Genomic DNA, 22,681 nt, shown 5'->3' on the forward strand with positions numbered 1-22,681 from the left:
GAACCAGGGATGTTCACTAAACTTAGAATTGAACTGTAAATTAAAACTAGTAAACTACAAATGAAATGGAAATATGAAGTTGTAAACCCTGTGACTGAAATAGATCATATAAATATGTAGATGGAAAAGACATTGTGTATTTTTATTCTTATTAGGTAACAAATAATAATAATTATTTTCCATAATACTCAAAACAATAATATAGTAATATAACAGTAATACAACGTATTATAATTACATAATACAAAAATAAATAATTATTATTTTAATCATCAATATTACTATTATATATTTATTAATTTGCCATTCAGATGGGCACCCCAATTCTAAAATATTTATAATATTACGATTATTGTTATTATTATCATGTTCTTATGATTATTACTATTACAGTGAATCTGTAATCAGTGTTCTGCACTTGGTTGTGTTCACATTGCCCGGAGACGTCTTCCTCATATTGTGCCTCAATCTGTGGTGTTCTCCAGAGAGCAGCATGACATGTGGGTGGGTGAAATCCACAGCTCCAGGGCCACCGAGCAAGTAAGGAATTCGAGAGCGTTCTCACAAGTCTGCACAATATCTCCATGTTGGGAAAGAATTAGAGAATGACTGAGTAGCTCTTATAGAAGAGACATAAAGATCTAGAAATGTTAGAAATCACAGCCTGTGGCTCTCCAGCTGTTGTAAAACTACAACTCCCAACCTGTCGAAACAGCCTAAAGAGTCATGGGGTGAAGACCAATGATTTAAACACAGGGGATATGGATAAGAGGTAAGGGTGCCATATGAAGGATCATCATCCCTCAGCAGTAGACATAATGGAGGTAGTAGTGCCTGGTTTGTAAGATAGCAGACACAATGGAGAGGAGTAGATGGCCTATAGAACCAAATTCTAGAAAAAGGGAGAAACACCAAAAAGAAATTAGTGGCAGGGATGTGAAAGTAATACGTATATGATGGAACTTAAAATCCTTGACAGATAATCTGTTCTGAATAGAGGGGTGGTGGAGTTTCTTGTGTGTCACAATTATATAGCTATTGGGGGTGCATAGTTTGCAAGTTCATATGGACCACAAACACATCCTGCATTTTGCCATTTTGCATGAAGCAAAATGGACAAGAATAGGACATGTTCTATTTTTTTTTTTTAGAGGGGCTGCGGAATAGACATACGGATGCAGACAGCACACAATATACTTATGCGAAGATGTCGGGCGGCACTGCATTAGACTGTGGGTGCTCGGTCAGCGGGTGTCACCCCAGATAAGCGGATAAGGAGAAAACCAGCACTCCAATGGATTGCTGAAAGATTCTTTTATTGGTCACTCATGAATACAGTGACGCGCCTTTCAGCACGTACATGTGCCTTTGTCAAATAATGAGTGTACAGCTGGCACATGTACGTGCCGAAACGCGAGTCACTGTATTCATGAGTGACCAATAAAAGAATCATTCAGCAATCCATTTGAGTGCCGGTTTTCTCCTTATCAGCACACAATATACTGTCCACATTTTTTTGTGGCCCAATTAAAATGAATTGGTCTATATCCAATCCGCAAAAAATGCAGATCCGATGTGGACCAAAAATACAGTCATGTGCATGGGGTCTTACTTGTAATATTATTACACTCCAGAAATACATCCAGGCCCCTCTTGAATTCCTTTAGTGAACTCACCATCACCACCTCCTCAGGCAGAGAGTTCCATAGTCTCACTGCTCTTACCGTAAAGAATCCTCCTTTATGTTTGTGTACAAACCTTCTTTCCTCCAGACGCAGAGGATGTCCCCTCGTCACAGTCACAGTCCTGGGGATAAATAGATGATGGGAGAGATCTCTGTACTGACCCCTGATATATTTATACATTTATATTAGATCTCCCCTCGGACGTCGTCTGTCTTCTAAACTAAAAGAACATAATTTGGTAATCCCTCAGGGAACACTATTTTACTAATTCCAGTTGGTACTATGGCTGCCCACCTTATAACTTGCTCAAGCTCTAAAACAATTGTGGACAGGGCCTAGGCTACTTTCACACTGGCGTTTTGGCTTTCCATTTGTGAGATCCGTTCAGGGCTCTCACAAGCGGTCCAAAACGGATCAGTTTTGCCCTAATGCATTCTGAATGGAAAAGGCTCCGCTCAGAATGCATCAGTTTGCCTCCAATCAGTCACCATTCCGCTCTGGAGGCGGACACCAAAACGCTGCTTGCATTGTTTCGGTGTCCATTTGATGAAACTGAGCCAAACGGATCCGTCCTGACACACAATGTAAGTCAATGGGGACGGATCAGTTTTCACTGACACAATCTGGCATAATAGAAAACTGATCCGTCCTCCATTGACTTTCAATGGTGTTCGAGACGGATCCGTTACAGATAATACAAACGGATCCATTCTGAACGGATGCAGACAGTTGCATTATCTGAAAGGATCTGTCTGTGCAGATCCATGACGGATCCGCACCAAACGCGAGTGTGAAAGTAGCCCTAGTCTGATATCTTGTATATTCTGAAGCAGAAACCTTATTTTTTTGCTTTTACTTTTCACTTTTGCTTTTAATATGACAGCCTTGAAAAATAATATGGAAAAGAAAGGGTTAAAGCAAGCTTACATATCTGCTATCGGGTTCCACACTGGCCACCTGCCATAATCATAAATGTCCAGGTTGTCAATCTACCGACCAGAAGAGGGATTAAAGTGAAACATGACGGAGAGCACAATCTACAAATGTGCATGATTAAATCTCTGCTAATCCCGCAAAGTTCTCTCTCCTGAAAGTACCAATCCCACAAAACCGATGAGCTGACCATCCAGACCTGTAATTACAGAAAGTGCGCAGACATGATACAATTATATGGTAGATTTGTATTGTCTGGAGATTAGGACATGTTATGGACCCTTAAACAAGTGTGGTACACTTATAAACTAAGCTTCTAGTCTATACCAAGCAGATAGCAGTGAGATATATATATGAGGATAGATAGATAGATAGATAGATAGACAAATATATATTTAGCTTTCTACAAGTTTATATGCTGTTTCTTTATCGTTTTGCAAGTCATAAATGTCAGAACTCTTCCTCAGTTGTGATGCACATCACACAGTTATCTTCATCTCCCATCATAGTCCTGGCCAGCAGCCAGTCAGTCAGATGTGCCCCGCGTTCTGCCGGAGACATTCTTGGATAGTCATCTATTTCATCTTCACTTTTAAGTGTTTGTAATACCCACTGGATTGTCATTTTTATGACCATGTTTGTTGTCTGTCAATTCTGATCTGCCGAGCTGCCACATCTCTAGTCTCGGGTGGTCACAGAAGCCAAGAGACTTGGATCCGATGACTCCAGATTCAGCAGCAATAAAAGAGCAGCTTCAGTTACAGCAGAAATTAACATCACTGCTACAGAACTCACTGCTAAAGACATAGGGAGGAATTTATCACAGACCAGCGTTTCAGCCCAGTCTATGATGTCCCCTGTGCTGATGGAGGATGTGTCTCATTTATGATGAGCCCTAGTCATAAATTAGACACATCCTCCGGCAGTCCGTACACCTAAACCGATATCTACGCTGGTGTAGATTTCAGTCTTCTTTTATGCTCTGACCCCCTCCCTGCTTGCGCAATGCCCCCTTCTCGGGAAAGTGGCGAGGGCAGCGTAGAAACACCTCTTGCACCTAAATTTAGGTGCATGATGATTAAAAAGTACATAGGTTTACAAGGTTTGCAACTTATTTATGCCAAAAAACTGACATGGGGGAATAATAAAATCTCCCCATAGTGTTACAAGAGTGGGCGGGGAACCACTATGCCAACCAACCAGTTTCACCATTATCCTGGCAGTCCTCTGATATTCACCTTTTAACACCTATACAAGGATGTGGAGTTCACTGCAGGGAACCATCACACCGCTACCTATTGGAATAGTCTCAGTGTGGTTGGCAGCTGACCCACAGGGACACCTGTGTGGGGCAGCAAAGGATCAGGCAAATCCGTACTCAGTAACAGGCCGAAGTCAGGTTGGGAAAAGGTCTTGTGAATACAAGAAACAGAACCAAGGTCAGGACAGGCAGTGCCGGGTCAATACGGAAAATCAGGCAAAGGTCAAGCAGTGGAAGATCAAAGTCAGGAAACGCACAGATGCTGGTACAAGGGCAGACAACAGCAACAACAACTTTGCAAGAAACCAGAAAGCTAGTGACCTTATTGCCCACTGGGGAAGATGCCTGAAGTATCCCATGGTTGCTAGCCATTGGCTGGTGAAGATTAGAATGCACATGCCAGCCCTTTAAGAGCCGAAGGGGAAACGCGTATCCTGGGGGTACAGGGAGGAGGCAGACTGTCAAGCAGGTCACAGCCTGTCGAAGACCACAAATCAGCGAGAGGTAGGCCTGGCCCACAGGGTAGATTTAACAGAGCAGTGTCGGCTCTGCTGTAACACACAGTATCACATAGGTTCTATATACTGTACAAGAATTTAACAACCATAATATTTCCCCCCATGTGCAAGAATATAACGATAATACTGCCCCCTATGTACACTAATATTACTACTTACAGTCAGGTCCATACATATTGGGACATCGACACAATTCTAAAATGTTTGGCTCTATACACCACCACAATGGATTTGAAATGAAACGAACAAGATGTGCTTTAACTGCAGACTGTCAGCTTTAATTTGAGGGTATTTACATCCAAATCAGGTGAACGGTATAGGAATTACAACAGTTTGCATATGTGCCTCACACTTGTTAAGGAACCAAAAGTAATGGGACAATTGGCTTCTCAGCTGTTCCATGGCCAGGTGTGTGTTATTCCCTCATTATTGCAATTACAATGAGCAGATAAAAGGTCCAGAGTTCATTTCAAGTGTGCTATTTGCATTTAGAATCTGTTGCTGTCAACTCTCAAGATAAGATCCAAAGAGCTGTCACTATCAGTGAAGCAAGCCATCATTAGGCTGAAAAAACAAAACAAACCCATCAGAGAGATAGCAAAAACATTAGGTGTGGCCAAAACAACTGTTTGGAACATTCTTAAAAAGAAGGAACGCACCGGTGAGCTCAGCAACACCAAAAGACCCGGAAGACCAAGGAAAACAACTGTGGTGGATGACTGAAGAATTCTTTCCCTGGTGAAGAAAAAACCCTTCACAACAGTTGGCCAGATCAAGAACACTCTCCAGGAGGTAGGTGTATGCAGGTCCGGTGCAAGGATTTTGCCACCCTAGGCAAGATAAAAATTGCCGCCCCCCCCCCCCCCCCCCCTTATCAGATGATCTGCCCATATCATGACATCACATATGTTCCACCCCTTTCTCAACTGTTAAATTAAAAGAACTGCTATGTTTCCCTTATGGTTAATCCAGCTTCTTGTAGCTGTCTCTTTTTGCGGAACGGAATTGCGGACCCATACATTTCTATGGGATCCGCAATTCCGATCCTGAAAAAAATTTAACATGTCCTATTCTTGTCCGCAATAGCGGACAAGAATAGGCATATTCTCTTAGTGCCCGCAAAATGCGGAACGCACATTGCCGCTGTCCGTGTTTTGTGGATCCGCAAAACACACACGGATGTGTGAATGGACCCTAAATGTGAGGTAAATTAGTTTCCAATGTAGTATTAATAACTAAACAATTACATAATAAACATATTGCATTGTCTACTTACCACCAGGACAATAAGATGATCTGGTCTCTGGCTGCAGTCTGGCTCTTGGTCTGGTTCTGGGGACTCCCTTGTCACTCTCTTTCCAGCCCCCCTCCCTTGTCACTCATTTTACCCTCCCCTCCCTTTTCACTCTCATTTCAGCCCCCCCTCCCTTGTCACTCTCATTCCAGCCCCCCCCTTCCTTGTCACTCTCATTGCAGCCCCCCCTTGCTTGTCACTCTCATTGCAGCCCCCGCCCTTCCTTGTCACTCTCATTATTGCAGCCCCCCCTCTTCCTTGTCACTCTCATTGCAGCCCCCCCCCTTCATTGTCCCTCTCATTATTGCAGCCCCCCCCTTCCTTGTCACTCTCATTATTGCAGCCCCCCCCTTCCTTGTCACTCTCATTATTGCAGCCCCCCCCTTCCTTGTCACTCTCATTATTGCAGCCCCCCCTTTCTTGTCACTCTTATTGCAGCCCCCCCTTTCTTGTCACTCTTATTGCAGCCCCCCCCTTGTCACTCTTATTGCAGCCCCCACCTTTCTTGTCACTCTTATTGCAGCCCCCCCCCTTTCTTGTCACTCTCATTCCAGCCCCCCCCTTCCTTGTCACTCTCATTGCAGCCCCCCCTTCCTTGTCACTCTCATTGCAGCCCCCGCCCTTCCTTGTCACTCTCATTATTGCAGCCCCCCTCTTCCTTGTCACTCTCATTGCAGCCCCCCCTTCATTGTCACTCTCATTATTGCAGCCCCCCCCTTCCTTGTCACTCTCATTATTGCAGCCCCCCCCTTCCTTGTCACTCTCATTATTGCAGCCCCCCCCCTTCCTTGTCACTCTCATTATTGCAGCCCCCCCACTTCTTGTCACTCTTATTGCAGCCCCCCCTTTCTTGTCACTCTTATTGCAGCCCCTCCCCCTTGTCACTCTTATTGCAGCCCCCACCTTTCTTGTCACTCTTATTGCAGCCCCCCCCCCCCCCCCCCGGTCACCTCTAGTGTAGCGTGGCCGAGCTCTGTTCGGTCCGCGGTACAGGAGCATTTGTTTCCTGTACCTGGCCGGACTGAAAGGAAGTGCACACTAAGTGAGCACTTCCTGTCAGTCCGGCCGGGTACAGCCTGCTCCTGTACCACGGACCGAACAGCGCTCGGCCACGGACAGCACAGAGCAGAGAGCAGACACAGAATGACAGCAGGCGCAGGCAGGCTGCGCAGCACTGAGCAGGCGGCCGGAGCTTCTTTAGAGCGGCGAGTGCTCAGCCGGCGCAGCATGAGGGGCGCTGCCGGCCGGCCTTATATAACCACCTTTTTTTTTTGTTTTACACTGCAACGGGCGCCCCCTGCTAAATGGCGCCCTAGGTGACTGCCTAATTCGCCTTACTGGTGGCGCCAGCCCTGGGTGTATGAGTGTCAAAGTAAACAATCAAGAGAAGACTTCACCAGAGTGAATACAGAGGGTTCACTACAAGATGTAAACCATTGGTGAGCCTCAAAAACAGGAAGGCCAGATTAGAGTTTGCCAAATGACATCTAAAAAAGCCTCCACAGTTCTGGAACAACATCCTATGGACAGATGAGACCAAGATAAACTTGTACCAGAGTGATGGGAAGAGAAGAATATGGAGAAGGAAAGGAACTGCTCATGATCCTAAGCATACCACCTCATCAGTGAAGCATGGTGGTGGTAGTGTCATGGCGTGGGCATGTATGGCTGCCAATGGAACTGGTTCTCTTGTATTTATTGATGATGTGACTGCTGACAAAAGCAGCAGGATGAATTCTGAAGTGTTTCGGGCAATATTATCTGCTCATATTCAGCCAAATGCTTCAGAACTCATTGGACGGCGCTTCACAGTGCAGATGGACAATGGCCCAAAGCATACTGCAAAAGCAACCAAAGAGTTTTTTTAAGGGAAAGAAGTGGAATGTTATGCAATGGCCAAGTCAATCACCTGACCTGAATCCGATTGAGCATGCATTTCACTTACTGAAGACAAAACTGAAGGGAAAATGCCCCAAGAACAAGCAGGAACTGAAGACAGTTGCAGTAGAGGCCTGGCAGAGCATCACCAGGGATGAAACCCAGCGTCTGGTGATGTCTATGCGTTCCAGACTTCAGGCTGTAATTGACTGCAAAGGATTTGCAACCAAGTATTAAAAAGTGAAAGTTTGATTTATGATTATTATTCTGTCCCATTACTTTTGGTTCCTTAACCAATGGAAGGCACATATGCAAACTGTTGTAATTCCTACACCGTTCACCTGCTTTGGATGTAAATACCCTGTGGAGGTCCTGGGCTGGTGTGGTTACACGTGGTCTGCGGTTGGATATACTGCCTAATTCTCTGAAACGCCTTTGGAAATGTCTTATGGTAGAGAAATGAACATTCATTGCATGGGCAACAGCTCTGGTAGATATTCCTGCAGTCAGCATGCCAATTGCACGCTCCCTCAAACGTTGCGACATCTGTGTCATTGTGCTGTGTGATTAAACTGCACATTTCAGAGTGTTCTTTTATTGTGGGAAGTCTAAGGCACACCTGTGCAATATTCATGCTGTCTAATCAGCACCTTGATATGCCACATCTGTGAGGTGGGATGGATTATTTCGGCAAAGGAGAAGTGCTCACTAACACAGATTTAGACAGATTTGTGAACAATATTTGAGAGTAATGGATCTTTTGTGAATATAAAAAATGTTTCAGATCTTTGAGTTCAGCTCATGCAAAATGGGAGCAAAACCGAAAGTGTTGCGTTTATATTTTTGTTCAGTGCATTTATTGATTAACTGTCTTCTCTTAATGTCTGTGTTGGGAGAAATAGTTGTGAGTGACTCAAAGGACCACCCACTGGACTCCTAATCTCAGACCTTGAAAGGATTGAAATAAATTAATTGAAAGTCATACTGAATCTTTTCCCATAAAACTATATATCGACTTACAGTTCCGGCACCGGTATGTGAGGACACAGGGACACCAGCTCCTCGCCACTCATCGCATTGCAGCACGCTCCACTACATCCTCTTATATTGACAAGAGATTATTTCAACACTTACCGGCTCCTGTGAGTGTATGGAGCGTTATTTACTCCGGAGCGGGCAGAAATTTATCTCCTCGGGTTGAGTTACTGACATAAAAGGCCCCCCGCTCTCCAAGATGGCAACGTCTCCACCTTCCACTCCAAAGCACAGGGAGAGTGAAACGCTGGAAAACAGACAAGTGGGGAAATGTAGATGTTCGACATCTTGCCATAGAGGTGGCAAAACAATTAGCGCCGGACATTATTGCGTCCTTATCATTAACAGTGCAAACAGCACTAAATAAGCATAGGCTATCAGAAGTGGAACAGCGTGTGGCGTGCATGGAGGAGGATTCTGCTGAAGTCACAACCAAACTTCATGATCTGTTCCAGCTAGCTAACCGGCTAAATGACCGGGTTGACGACCTGGAGAATAGGTATCACCGGAGCAACTTGGGATTGGTAGGAGTGCCTGAATCGGTGCCGCAGAAAGATCTCCGCCATCTGTTTGAATATGAACTGCCCCAGGCCCTGGGTCTGTCAGATAGGAGGAAAGTGGAGAGAGCACACCGTGTGGGGCCCCTGAGAGAACTCCCTACAAAGGCCTCTACAAATATAAATCAAAGGCCAAGGCTAGTAATCTGCAAGTACTTGGACTATTCAGATAAGGAAGACATATTAAGGGCGTATAGAATGTGGCGGGAACCCCTGATCTTGCAAGGAGTCAAAGTGCTACTATTTGCTGACTACTCAGCGTAGGTCACAAGAAAACGCATAGCCTTTAGCGTTGTTTGCTCGGCAATGCATAAAAAGGGATTTCGATCTCAACTCGCTTATCGTGCCATATTGAAAATCCGGCAGCAGGATGGATCATTCCAGCAGTTTGAAGACCCGAGAGAAGCAGAGGCCTATTTACTGTTCCCAGAAGGAAGAGAAAGTGAGGAAGGGACTATTGAACCACAGATGACCCCCACTGATATGACATCTAGGTGCCGGGAATGGAGCTGTATTCCTTCGGGGTTGCCATCTAAGTCTCAGAGATCGCCAAAAGCACAAAGCTCTCTCAATGGGAAACACCTTAAGAATGCCAGAGGAAAGTGATATCAAGCTTTAGGCTGAGGTGCAATTGGAGGAAAATATCCATGGGGTTCTAGTAAACAGAGACTTTACATGTGACATGGACAATTTTCTAGGTTCCGAATAAGGAGATAAAATTTGTTGCTTTACTACTGATGCGGCGAGGTTCTGCTGCGAATACCAGAAAAAAGGAAGTCATGTCTAGAGATATGTCTAAGTTGCTGTTTTTACATGTTCTTTTGTTTTTTTATTTTTTTTTCTCATGTTTTGGGGGGTCACTATGGCATGTCATGGGTACTGAGTTGCAGGGGAGTTGCTGCGCTGGGAGGCAGCGCCTTGCTGATAGGCGGCTCTTGTCTAGAGCTATGCTTAGCGCAAATGCTAGGTTGGCACATGGATATTCCTGCAGGGGTAGACTATGAGAATTATCTCTTGGAATGTTAAGGGGTTGCGCTCCCTGAACAAGTGCATGAAAGTAAAAGTTTGAAGGCAGATATTGCACTTCTGCAGGAGACCAATCTTCCAAAGGAAGACTATCATAGAATGGAGAAGATGTTGGTTGGATCAGTATACAGGTCCTTCTCAAAAAATTAGCATATTGTAATAAAGTTCATTATTTTCTGTAATGTACTGATAAACATTAGACTTTCATATATTTTAGATTCATTACACACAACTGAAGTAGTTCAAGCCTTTTCTTGTTTTAATATTGATGATTTTGGCATACAGCTCATGAAAACCCCAAATTCCTATCTAAAAAAATTAGCATATTTCATCCGACCAATAAAAGAAAAGTGTTTTTAATACAAAAAAAGTCAACCTTCAAATAATTAAGTTCAGTTATGCACTCAATACTTGGTCGGGAATCCTTTTGCAGAAATGACTGCTTCAATGCGGCGTGGCATGGAGGCAATCAGCCTGTGGCACTGCTGAGGTGTTATGGAGGCCCAGGATGCTTCGATAGCGGCCTTAAGCTCATCCAGAGTGTTGGGTCTTGCGTCTCTCAACTTTCTCTTCCCAATATCCCACAGATTTTCTATGGGGTTCAGGTCAGGAGAGTTGGCAGGCCAATTGAGCAGAGTAATACCATGGTCAGTAAACCATTTACCAGTGGTTTTGGCACTGGTAATGAAATCTTCATCTCCATAAAGCTTTTCAGCAGATGGAAGCATGAAGTGCTCCAAAGTCTCCTGATAGCTAGCTGCATTGACCCTGCCCTTGATAAAACACAGTGGACCAACACCAGCAGCTGACATGGCACCCCAGACCATCACTGACTGTGGGTACTTGACACTGGACTTCAGGCATTTTGGCATTTCCCTCTCCCCAGTCTTCCTCCAGACTCTGGCACCTTGATTTCCGAATGACATGCAAAATTTGCTTTCATCTGAAAAAAGTACTTTGGACCACTGAGCAACAGTCCAGTGCTGCTTCTCTGTAGCCCAGGTCAGGCGCTTCTGCCGCTGTTTCTGGTTCAAAAGTGGCTTGACCTGGGGAATGAGGCACTTGTAGCCCATTTCCTGCACACGCCTGTACACAGTGGCTCTGGATGTTTCTACTCCAGACTCAGTCCACTGCTTCCGCAGGTCCCCCAAGGTCTGGAATCGGTCCTTCTCCACAATCTTCCTCAGGGTCCGGTCACCTCTTCTCATTGTGCAGCGTTTTCTGCCACACTTTTTCCTTCCCACTGAGGTGCCTTGATACAGCACTCTGGGAACAGCCTATTCGTTCAGAAATTTCTTTCTGTGTCTTACCCTCTTGCTTGAGGGTGTCAATGATGGCCTTCTGGACAGCAGTCAGGTCGGCAGTCTTACCCATGATTGCGGTTTTGAGTAATGAACCAGGCTGGGAGTTTTTAAAAGCCTCAGGAATCTTTTGCAGGTGTTTAGAGTTAATTAGTTGATTCAGATGATTAGGTTAATAGCTCGTTTAGAGAACCTTTTCATGATATGCTAATTTTTTGAGATAGGAATTTTGGGTTTTCATGAGCTGTATGCCAAAATCATCAATATTAAAACAAGAAAAGGCTTGAACTACTTCAGTTGTGTGTAATGAATCTAAAATATATGAAAGTCTAATGTTTATCAGTACATTACAGAAAATAATGAACTTTATCACAATATGCTAATTTTTTGAGAAGGACCTGTATGGTTCCGCAGCGGTAGATAGAAAGGCGGGGTACTGGTACTCATAGGACAACAACTTTCTCATGTTGCACACTCAGTGGAGGCAGATGATGCAGGGAGGATGGTGCGGATGCATGTTTCAGGGCCTTTTGAGGATTTCAGTTTATATAATGTATATGCCCCAAACCAAGGCCAGAAAGGATTTCTAGACTCTCTATGCCCTGGAATACTACAGGACATGCATCAGACCAAAATAGTCGGCAGAGACTTTAATCTGGTTATGAATGCGCAGGAAGATAGAAGGCATGACAGAACTAAGGGTAACCAGGATAGCTTAAGAGACTTTGTAACTACACTGTTTCTAAAAGATAGCTGATAGAGAATAAATGGGTCCGCACCCGTTTCGGATAATTGCTGAACCGGTGCGGACACATACTACGGACGTGTGAATGGACCCTAATACTTGTCCCGCATAGACTATATATTCTTGTCTCCAGCGGCTCTCCAGAGATATCAGCCATAGCTATTGGTGATATGGTTGTATAAGACCACTGTCCTCTGCTTCTTTACCTTGAAGATCAGCACCCTAGAGGTGGAGATTTTATATGGAGGTTCCCAAATTTTCTGTTGCACTACAAGGACTTTATAAAGATAATGCAGTGGTGGATGGAGTATGTAGATTGTAACATGGAACATATTCACTCACCCACACTGTTTTGGGAAACAGCAAAAGCTGTCCTGAGAGGGCGCCTAATGGCATATCTTTCCTCTATAAAGAAGCTAGCAAGAGCGAATTTTGAGAAGGCGAGTAATGTATTGAGAACAGTGTATGTAGACTTTCTCTCAGCTCAGACCCAGGTCACTAAAGAGAAATGGGTTTCGGCCCAGAGAGACTTTGACATATGGGCCGACAGGAAGGAAAGTATAGGGAGGGCGTGAAAGTATAGGGAGCTGAGTTACATAGGTTTGGACATAAATCGGGGAGACTACTGGCTTCGCTTGTGAGGGGTAGGAGTCCGATGATGCATATTAACAGTGAGGAGGGGGGATTGGACCACGGAGCACAGACCTAAATATATAAATGGCATACTGAGTGACTATATGGCTAGGTTTTACTTAGGGGGGGGGATGAAAGGGAGGGACGAGCATTCTTGGATGCACTGTCTTTGCCTAAGATTACCGATGAACAGCTTGCTTCTATGAATGCCCCAATAACAGCAATGGAAATCCAGGCAACTATAAAGTCCTTTCCATCCAGAAAGGCTCCAGGTCCAGATGGATATTCTTCTGACTTTTGTAAAGCAATGAGTGCTCAGACCCAGTATTCCCCACTCTATTCACTTCCATTGTGGAAGGGAACTGACTATCTGACCACATGAATACAGCCTTCATTACCTTAATCCACAAGGAGAGGAAGGATCCTGAAGACCCATCTTCATATAGGCCAATCTTATTGATAAATAAGGATCAAATTACTGGCCAATGGGATAGCAGATATTCTTCCCACGTTGGTCTCCTCTAGAAGGTGGGATTTGTTAAGGGTAGATCGGCAGTCACTAATATTCGCAAGGTACTGCTGGCGCTGTCAGTCCCTAGATCACCGGCCTATCTGGGGAGAAACTCAGCTATTGTAACATTAGTTGCCAAAAAGGCGTTTGACAATGTTAGTTGGACATGGTTAGATCTGGTCTTGGGTGCCATGGGTTTTACAGGTTTATTCCGAATCTTTCTTAAAGGATTATACATGAACCCTAAGGCTAAGATACAGTGTATGTACTGCGGATGTTTGTCTGACCCTGTTCCCTTACAGAAGGGTACCAGACAAGGATGCCCTATGTCCCCATTACTGTTTAATCTGACAATAGAGCCACTGGCCAGATACCTGGACTCGTCAGATATCTTTAAATCACTGGCGGTGGGTAAGCAGACAATGCGGCTAGCACTATTTGCTGACGATATAGTATTATTCATGGCAGCCTATTAAAGATATGGCCAAAGGGATGCACGCATTAAGGGCCTTTGGGTCCTTTTCAGGACTCTGAATCAATTTTACAAAAAGTGAAGTACTTTTCATGCAGATTAAACACCATGGGGGACAAGTCACAGAGGGAATACCGGTAGCTAGTTCCTATATTACCTATCTGGGAATAAAAATAGGGAATACCTTGGAGTCAATATATAGACTAAATTATGCTCCATTGATTGCCAAGATTCTGAGAGAACTGCAACAGTGGCATGACCTCTCACTATCATTAATGGGACGCAACCATCTACTGAGAATGATGTCCATGTCCAAATTGTTATACCCCCCCTACAGACTATTCCTTTACTGCTAAAGCATACCGATGGCAATAAGTTAACAAAAGCCTTTACGGTGTTCCTTTGGCATGGGAGGCGTCCCAGAATTAAACTGCACAAACTTATGGCTTCAAAAGAATAATTTGGGGTAGCCTTTCCAGACATTAGAGGGTATAACCTGGCGTGCATTGCTAGACATATAACAGATTGGATTAATGGGACCAGTCATTACTCGGCTTTGTCCTTGGAAAGAGATTTCTAAGCTCCTTGGTCCTTAGTGGCGCTCTTACATGCTAGGTTGCAGTGCATTCCTGTGTGGATCAAACAGTCTACAGTCGTGGCCAAAAGTTTTGAGAATGACACAAATATTAGTTTTCACAAAGTTTGCTGCTAAACTGCTTTTAGATCTTTGTTTCAGTTGTTTCTGTGATGTAGTAAAATATAATTACACGCACTTCATACGTTTCAAAGGCTTTTATCGACAATTACATGACATTTATGCAAAGAGTCAGTATTTGCAGTGTTGGCCCTTCTTTTTCAGGACCTCTGCAATTCGACTGGGCATGCTCTCAATCAACCTCTGGGCCAATTCCTGACTGATAGCAACTCATTCTTTCATAATCACTTCTTGGAGTTTGTCAGAATTAGTGGGTTTTTGTTTGTCCACCTGCCTCTTGAGGATTGACCACAAGTTCTCAATGGGATTAAGATCTGGGGAGTTTCCAGGCCATGGAACCAAAATGTCAAAGTTTTGGTCCCCGAGCCACTTAGTTATCCCTTTTGCCTTATGGCACGGTGCTCCATCATGCTGGAAAATGCATTGTTCTTCACCAAACTGTTGTTGGATTGTTGGAAGAAGTTGCTGTTGGAGGGTGTTTTGGTACCATTCTTTATTCATGGCTGTGTTTTTGGGCAAAATTGTGAGTGAGCCCACTCCCTTGGATAAGAAGCAACCCCACACATGAATGGTCTCAGGATGCTTTACTGTTGGCATGACACAGGACTGATGGTAGCACTCACCTTTTCTTTTCCGGACAAGCCTTTTTCCAGATGCCCCAAACAATCGGAAAGAGGCTTCATCAGAGAATATGATTTTGCCCCTGTCCTCAGCAGTCCATTCACCATACTTTCTGCAGAAGATCAATCTGTCCCTGATGTTTTTTTTGGAGAGAAGTGGCTTCTTTGCTGCCCTTCTTGACACCAGGCCATCTTCCAAAAGTCTTCGCCTCACTGTGCGTGCAGATGCGCTCACACCTGCCTGCTGCCATTCCTGAGCAAGCTCTGCACTGGTGGCACTCCGATCCCGCAGCGGAATCCTCTTTAGGAGACAATCCTGGCGCTTGCTGGACTTTCTTGGACGCCCTGAAGCCTTCTTAACAAGAATTGAACCTCTTTCCTTGAAGTTTTTGATGATCCTATAAATTGTTGATTGGAGTGCAATCTTAGTAGCCACAATATCCTTGCCTGTGAAGCCATTTTTATGCAACGCAATGATAGCTGCACGCGTTTCTTTGCAGGTGACCATGGTTAACAATGGAAGAACAATGATTTCAAGCATCACCCTCCTTTTAACATGTCAAGTCTGCCATTTTAACCCAATCTGCCTGACATAATGATCTCCAGCCTTGTGCTCGTCAACATTCTCACCTGAGTTAACAAGACGATTACTGAAATAATCTCAGCAGGTCCTTTAATGACAGCAATGAAATGCAGTGGAAAGTTTTTTTTGGTATTAAGTTAATTTTCATGGCAAAGAAGGCTATGCAATTCATCTGATCACTCTTCATAACATTCTGGAGTATATGCAAATTGCTATTATAAAAACTTAAGCAGCAACTTTTCCAATTTCCAATATTTATGTAATTCTCAAAACTTTTGGCCACGACTGTATACTTATAAAAGATACTAAAGTAATGTGGAGTATACTGAGGAGAAGGTACTGGTTATCATACAAAATATCTAAACCTCTTCCGCTATGGAATAATCCGGAGTTCATGCAGGGACATACCAATAGCTTCTTTGCAGAGTGGAAATCTAAAGGGATCACACAAGTCAGACACCTGCTTCACGACTCGGAACCCAGACGGCTCTATGGTGAAGGGCTGCTAGCTAAATTGACTTTACGCCCCTTCCAGACTATCCAACTTGCCCAGGTTAAAGCAACTATTACATCGAATCTAGTAGTAGTACACAGAGAAGTAAACCAAAACATCCTAGATAAAATTCTGGAACTAGGAGGGGGTAAGGTGTCAGTCTCTTCTATCTATTATAGAATGCAAAAGGAAAGAACCCAAGGGGAAAGGCAGTGGGAATTCAAAAATTGGGCTAAACAGATACGAGATGGGAATATAGATCAGAAAATACAAAAAGAATGGATGAGGGTGAGAAGTCATATTCTAAATGAAGCTTGGAGGGATACTCAATTGCGAATTATACACAGAGCTCTCTTTAGTTAATATACCACCACATCCAGATAGACCTGACCGTATAACAAACTGTCCTAAATGTGGCAAAAGCCATACAGACCTATATCATGGGGTCTGGACATGTCCGAAGAGCAAGCAGCTCTGGGAGGGGGTGGCGAGGATGGTTAGAGAGATACGGGGGGCAGAGGGTAGAATTAACCCCCCAACTCTTTCTGTTTCATTTTGAGGAGGGGGAGGGTTCTCTGCCCCATCTGTTCTACTCGATTTGTATGGTGACCAAAATATGTATATTGCAGAGGTGGCTGCAAACGGAGATGCCTACAATACCCACTATTGTGGAACAACTGAATTTTTTTTTACATATTGAGCGCTCAGATACAATGCGATCCAAAGATACAACATACAAAGAGGCTTTTTCAGAAATGGAGAAGTTTTATTGTTACATATATGTCATAAATCACTGCAAAAGGTGCACCACAATGATATGCAACTGACAACACTGGCTAATCCCTCAGGCTGATGTTAAAAACTGAGACTACCTATGGTGTGTGAACACGGTCTGAATGGTGCTAAGATCTAACTCACAGACAAGGTCCCACATACGGTACCTCCATAGTGAGATCACTCATGCATGTGGTCCGCTGCCGACATCCTCCATTGTATGCATTTTTTGCTTATGATTGCCGTTAGCAACAGATCACATGCAGAGGAATTGCTCCCCCGGTTATAAACATGTTACAGTGTTTGGGGTTATTGAGTATTTCCTCCCATTTAGGACACTTTACTTTAGTGATTTTTCTTTATATGTATGGAATGTGCCATTGCGTACTGCTGGTAACATTCTGTTGCACCTGGTAGCCTGTGTCATATGACCTGTTATAAGGGGGGCTTACAGCCTTATCTCTTCTCCCACTGCATGAGTGATCTCACTATGGAGGTATGTGGGAGCTTGGCTATGAGTTAGATCTTAGTACCATTCAGACAGTGTTCACACACCATAGGTAGTCTAGTGGTAGGACCCATGCCACATTGAGATACCTTGACGGGGGTGCAAAAGGGCTCTGTTGTGTTCCTGACTGGAATACATTGGCTAAAGTCTCAGTTTTTAACATCATCCTGAGGGATAAGCCAGTATTGTCAGTTGCATATCATTGTGGAATGTGGTGCACCTTTTGCAGTGATTTATGTATTTGTATATTTTCATCCACACACTATCCCATCTTGTGTAGGATGCCTTTGTGGTGCATGTGACAAAGACTGGTGTACAGTCGAAACGTTCGTTGCCATTTGTGTCTGGAGGTACGATTAAAGTATTTTTGATATTGCGGAATGCTGCCGAAGCCATCTTCTTTTCTACACGTATACGATTTGGCCTGATAGATCAAGGGCCTACGGTTAGGCTGCTGCATTGATACAGACGCATTATCCTGAGACCGCATAGTGCTGCCTCTACACTACTATTTGTCTCTTTGTGGTGCATGTGGTCCGCTGCCAACATCCTCTATTGTATGCATTTTTTGCTGGGGATTTCCGCTAGCAACGGATCACATGCAGAGGAATTGCTCCCCCGGTTATAAACACGCTACAGTGTTTGGGGTTTTTGAAAATTTCCTCCCATTTAGGCCACTTTACTTTAGTGATTTTTATTTTTATTTTGGGGAATGGGAGTGATTTAAATTTTTATGTTTTTTTATATTTTAAAAACTTTTTTTTACATTTTGTTAAGTCCCCCAAGTGGACCACAACTTAGGCTCCATTTTTTTTCTCAATAAAATCAAATTTTTCACTGGGAACACCCTGTGTATTTAAGTTTTATTTAGCCCCTATTTTTTAAAAGATTCTGCAGGGATTTGAACTCGCAACCTTCTACATTAAGGGCCAGAACCTTAACCACTGGGCTATAGAGCTCATTGCTAAGTCAGTGCTGAAAAACCTCATAGAAGTTTTTCTTCTGTTAAAAACAGCATAGAAGTTTCTCTTGTATTATACAAGAGAAACTTCTGTGAGTTTTTTCAGTGGTAACTAAGCATTGAGCTCTATAGCCCGGTGGTTAAAGTTTTTACCTGTAATGTAGAAGGTTGTGAGTTAGAATCCCCACAGAAACATTTTAAAAATACTGGTTACACAAGTTAAAATGGTTGGTGTAGGCTAATACGGGTGTTATTTGATCATATTTAACGTTTTGCTCCATTTTTTTCTAAAATCGAATTTTTCACTGTTGGGAACACCCTGTGTATTTAAATTTTATTTAGCCTCTATTTTTAAAAAGTTTCTGTAGGGATTTGAACTCACAACCTTCTACATTAAAGGCAAGAACCTTAAACACTGGGCTATAGAGCTCAATGCTATAAAGATGCCCTTGTATTATACAATAGAAACTTCTATGAGGTTTGTCAGCACTGACTTAGCATTAAGCTCTATAGCCTAATGGTTAAGGTTCTTGCCCTTAGGCCCCTTGCAGATAAGCGTGTCTGGATTAGGTCCAGATGCGTTGCGTCTGCGATCAGGGAAAATTGTGCGAGTGCGTATGCAATTTCAGTCAGTTTTGATTGCGTTGCTCAGTTTTTTCCGCGGGATGCAATGCATTTTGCATGCGCGTGAGAAAAAACTGATTGTGGTACCCAGACCCGAACCCGGACTTCTTAACTGAAGTTCGGGTTTGGGTTAGGTGTTCTGTATATTTTAATAAATAAAAACAATAGCATTCTTAATACAGAATGCTTACTAAAATGTGGCACCATGTGGTGAGCACGATTACGTCATCAAAGTTCCTTTGGCAGGTCCTGAATGAAGAAGAAAGAAGAAGATGCCGGCTGCGCGAACAAGTGGATGAGGTGAGTTACGGTAATTATTATTATTTTTTTAACCCCTCATGCCACATTTTAGTAAGCATTTTGTATTAAGAATGCTATTATTTTCCTTTATAACCATGTTATAAGGGAAAATAATACAGTAAATTGACTTTAATCAATTTACTAATATCATTTCCTAGCAACCATGCATGAAAATCGCATTGCATCCGCACTTGCTTGCGGATGCTTGCAATTTTCAAGCATCCCCATTCATTTCTATGGGGCCTGCGTTGCGTGAAAACCGCAGAATTTAGAACATGCTGCAATTTTCACTCAAAGCACAAGTGATGCATGAAAATCACCGCTCATCTGCACAGCCCCATTGAAGTGAATGGGTCCGGATTCAGTGCGGGTGCAATGTGTTCACGTCACGCATTGCACCCGCGCTGAATTCTTGCCCATGTGAAAGAGTCCTTAATGTAGAAGGTTGTGAGTTCAGATCCCCACAGAGACATTTCAAAAATAGAGTCTAAATCAGATTTATATACACAGGGTGTCCTTAAGCATAATGACAATGCTTGCCAAGTCCCGACTCTGCGATCTGCTGGCCTGACTGAAGCAGGGGGCCCCTCAGAGGATCGGGGTCCTGGGCAATTGCCCAGTTTGCCCCCCCCCTAACGCCCTGAGCTGACCTCTTTTGTAAGTGACATTGTTTTGGGGTCTGCGCACCCTAGTTGTAAGTGACTTTGTTTTGGGTTTTGTATATCCCATTTCTCTGTGATAATGTTTTAGGGTCTGCGTACCCTGATGTTGTTATGTAACAATCAATAATAAAATAAAAACAAATAAATAAAAAAAACTACGGTATATATCAATCTACTCAGCTCCTCCGGCTCTATAACATGCTGCCCGCACTTGTTCATTGTGACAGGTTCCCTTTAAATGGGATGGAATCGTTTTTTAAGGGCCATGAATCCTTACACAAGCAGCACTATACCAGTCATGGACGTGTATTAAATATTCCTGTTGGTTTGCACCCTCTGCTATATTCTCCCTGCCTTCTCTTCGCTGTGTGATCTGCCCTCCCCCCTCTCCCTTCTCTTGTGACCTCCACAGAGACCAGTTCCTGTACTGCATGCATTTCATTACAAGACACCTTGTAAGCTCAAGCCTAGCGGCTATAAAGCTTCTCCTAGACACTGAACCCTCTATGACACCAAGTAGAGGACCCAGGGCAGAGAACAGGACAGCAGTCCAGTGTCACAATGGTTCGAATTGCCTGCTGCTGCCTTTTTTATAGAATATTTAATGTTATGAAAAAATGCTGCACTTCTTCAAATTCAGACTTGATTATAGGCACACAGATGCCAGATCTAGTACATTACTGAACCCAAAGGTGCTAAGCAGACCCCAATGACAATAATTGGGCCTATTTGGTTTCTGTTCAGGAGTCCGCTTTTTTATTGGACGAAAAAACCCTGCATGCAGGACTTTTTTGTCTGCATTTTATGACATAATCTGCAACAGAGGCCCTGAACGATACCTCCAATGCGGAAGTGAAAGTAGCTATAGCCTGATTGCTCATACAATACACTGCAATACTTATGTATTACAGTATACCATGCCTGTCAATATAAGGCTGACAGGCATTCAATTAGGCCCTGCCTCTGGCATGTCTGGTAGGATGGCAGACCTTAGGGTCATTGTTAGTTCTCTAGCTATCATGGCAAACCATTGGCACACTGCAATCATAACAGGTCAAGTAGCCTGTTCCTTCTATCTAACTATTCAGATGCTGTGGTTGCTATTGACCGTGTCATCTAAGAGGAAAAGGGGTTTTCAGGGTAGATAACTTTTGTTAAAACGGAAGCAATAACTCATCTCCACCGATCTCTCACAAAAGAAATGCCAGGAAAGTCCATCTCTGCTAATCATTGCTAAGTATTGCCTCTTAGTTATTGTTATCCCCTGCCATGAATATCCATTAGTGGCCCAGATTGCAATTACCTCTCATCCGGACCATTGCAGTGGGATCCATGCTGTATATTGCAGCCATTTCCCACTGCAGATGCCATAAGCACTGCTTCTGGGCCTGCACCACCCTCATGATGTAACTGTATGTTGAGATGCGGGTAATTGCTCAAAATAGAGCTCCCTTCATACAAGTCATTAATCGTCTGAAAACTCAAGCAAAATTGATCAATTATCGAGTTGTGAAAAATTGCACCACAAAAACTATAAATAAAAATACAATAAAATAGCAAAAGTGCAGAAAAGTACTATGTGTGAAAAGACACTTTTAAGAATTAAATTAAAGCTCAGCAGATAGAATTTATGTGTACAACACGCCCAGAAGGAAGGAAGCACAACAGGAAAGAGGACAGGAGTGGCAATGGTAGTCTCGATGCCCACGGTGGCTATGTCCCTCTAGCTCGCTTCCAGGGCGGTTACAGTGCAGAGGGGGCCGCAGCATGACAGATCTAGTTCTTCCCTGGGACACACTCCGGTTGTGGTCTCGTGCCTAGTAGAAGGCGGGATGACCTTGGTACTTTCACACTAGCGTTTTTCTTTTGTGGCATAGAGTTCCGTCACAGGGGCTCTATACCGGAAAATAACTGATCAGTTTTATCCCCATGCATTCTGAATGGAGAGCAATCCGTTCAGGATGTCTTCAGTTCAGTCTTTTTGACTGATCAGGACAAAGATAAAACCGCAGCATGCTACGGTTTTATCTCCGGCCAAAAAAACGGAACACTTGCCTGAATGCCAGATCCGGCATATTTTTTCCATAGGAATGTATTAGTGCCGGATCCGGCATTCAAGATACCGGAACACCGGATCCGTCCCAAGCGCAGACCGAAAAAAATGAGAAAAAAATAAATGCCGGATCTGTTTTTTCCGGATGACAGCGGAAAGAAGGATCCAGCAGTTCAATGCATTTGTAAGACGGATCAGTTATTTTTAAGACTGATCACGATCCTGATAAGTCTTACAAATGCCATCAGTTGGCATACATTTTGCCGGATCCAGCAGGCAGTACCGGCGACGGAACTGCTTGCCGGATCAATCTGCCGCAAGTCTGAAAGTAGACTTACAGAAAGGAGACCAGACAAGGCTACAAAGGTGGCGCACGTTAACATTTACCAGAAGTCTTTACTGGAGAGTAAGTTCTAAAGATTCATCTTAAATAATCACATATAGCCACATAAAATGGAGGCCCAGTTCTTAAACTGTTCCAGTAGGTTCTGGGCTGAATCAAGGGGGTTACCTCCATAACCCTTTTAAGATGCACTTGC

Source organism: Bufo bufo, chromosome 6 (assembly GCF_905171765.1).
Source record: "Bufo bufo chromosome 6, aBufBuf1.1, whole genome shotgun sequence".
Lineage (NCBI taxonomy): Eukaryota > Metazoa > Chordata > Amphibia > Anura > Bufonidae > Bufo > Bufo bufo.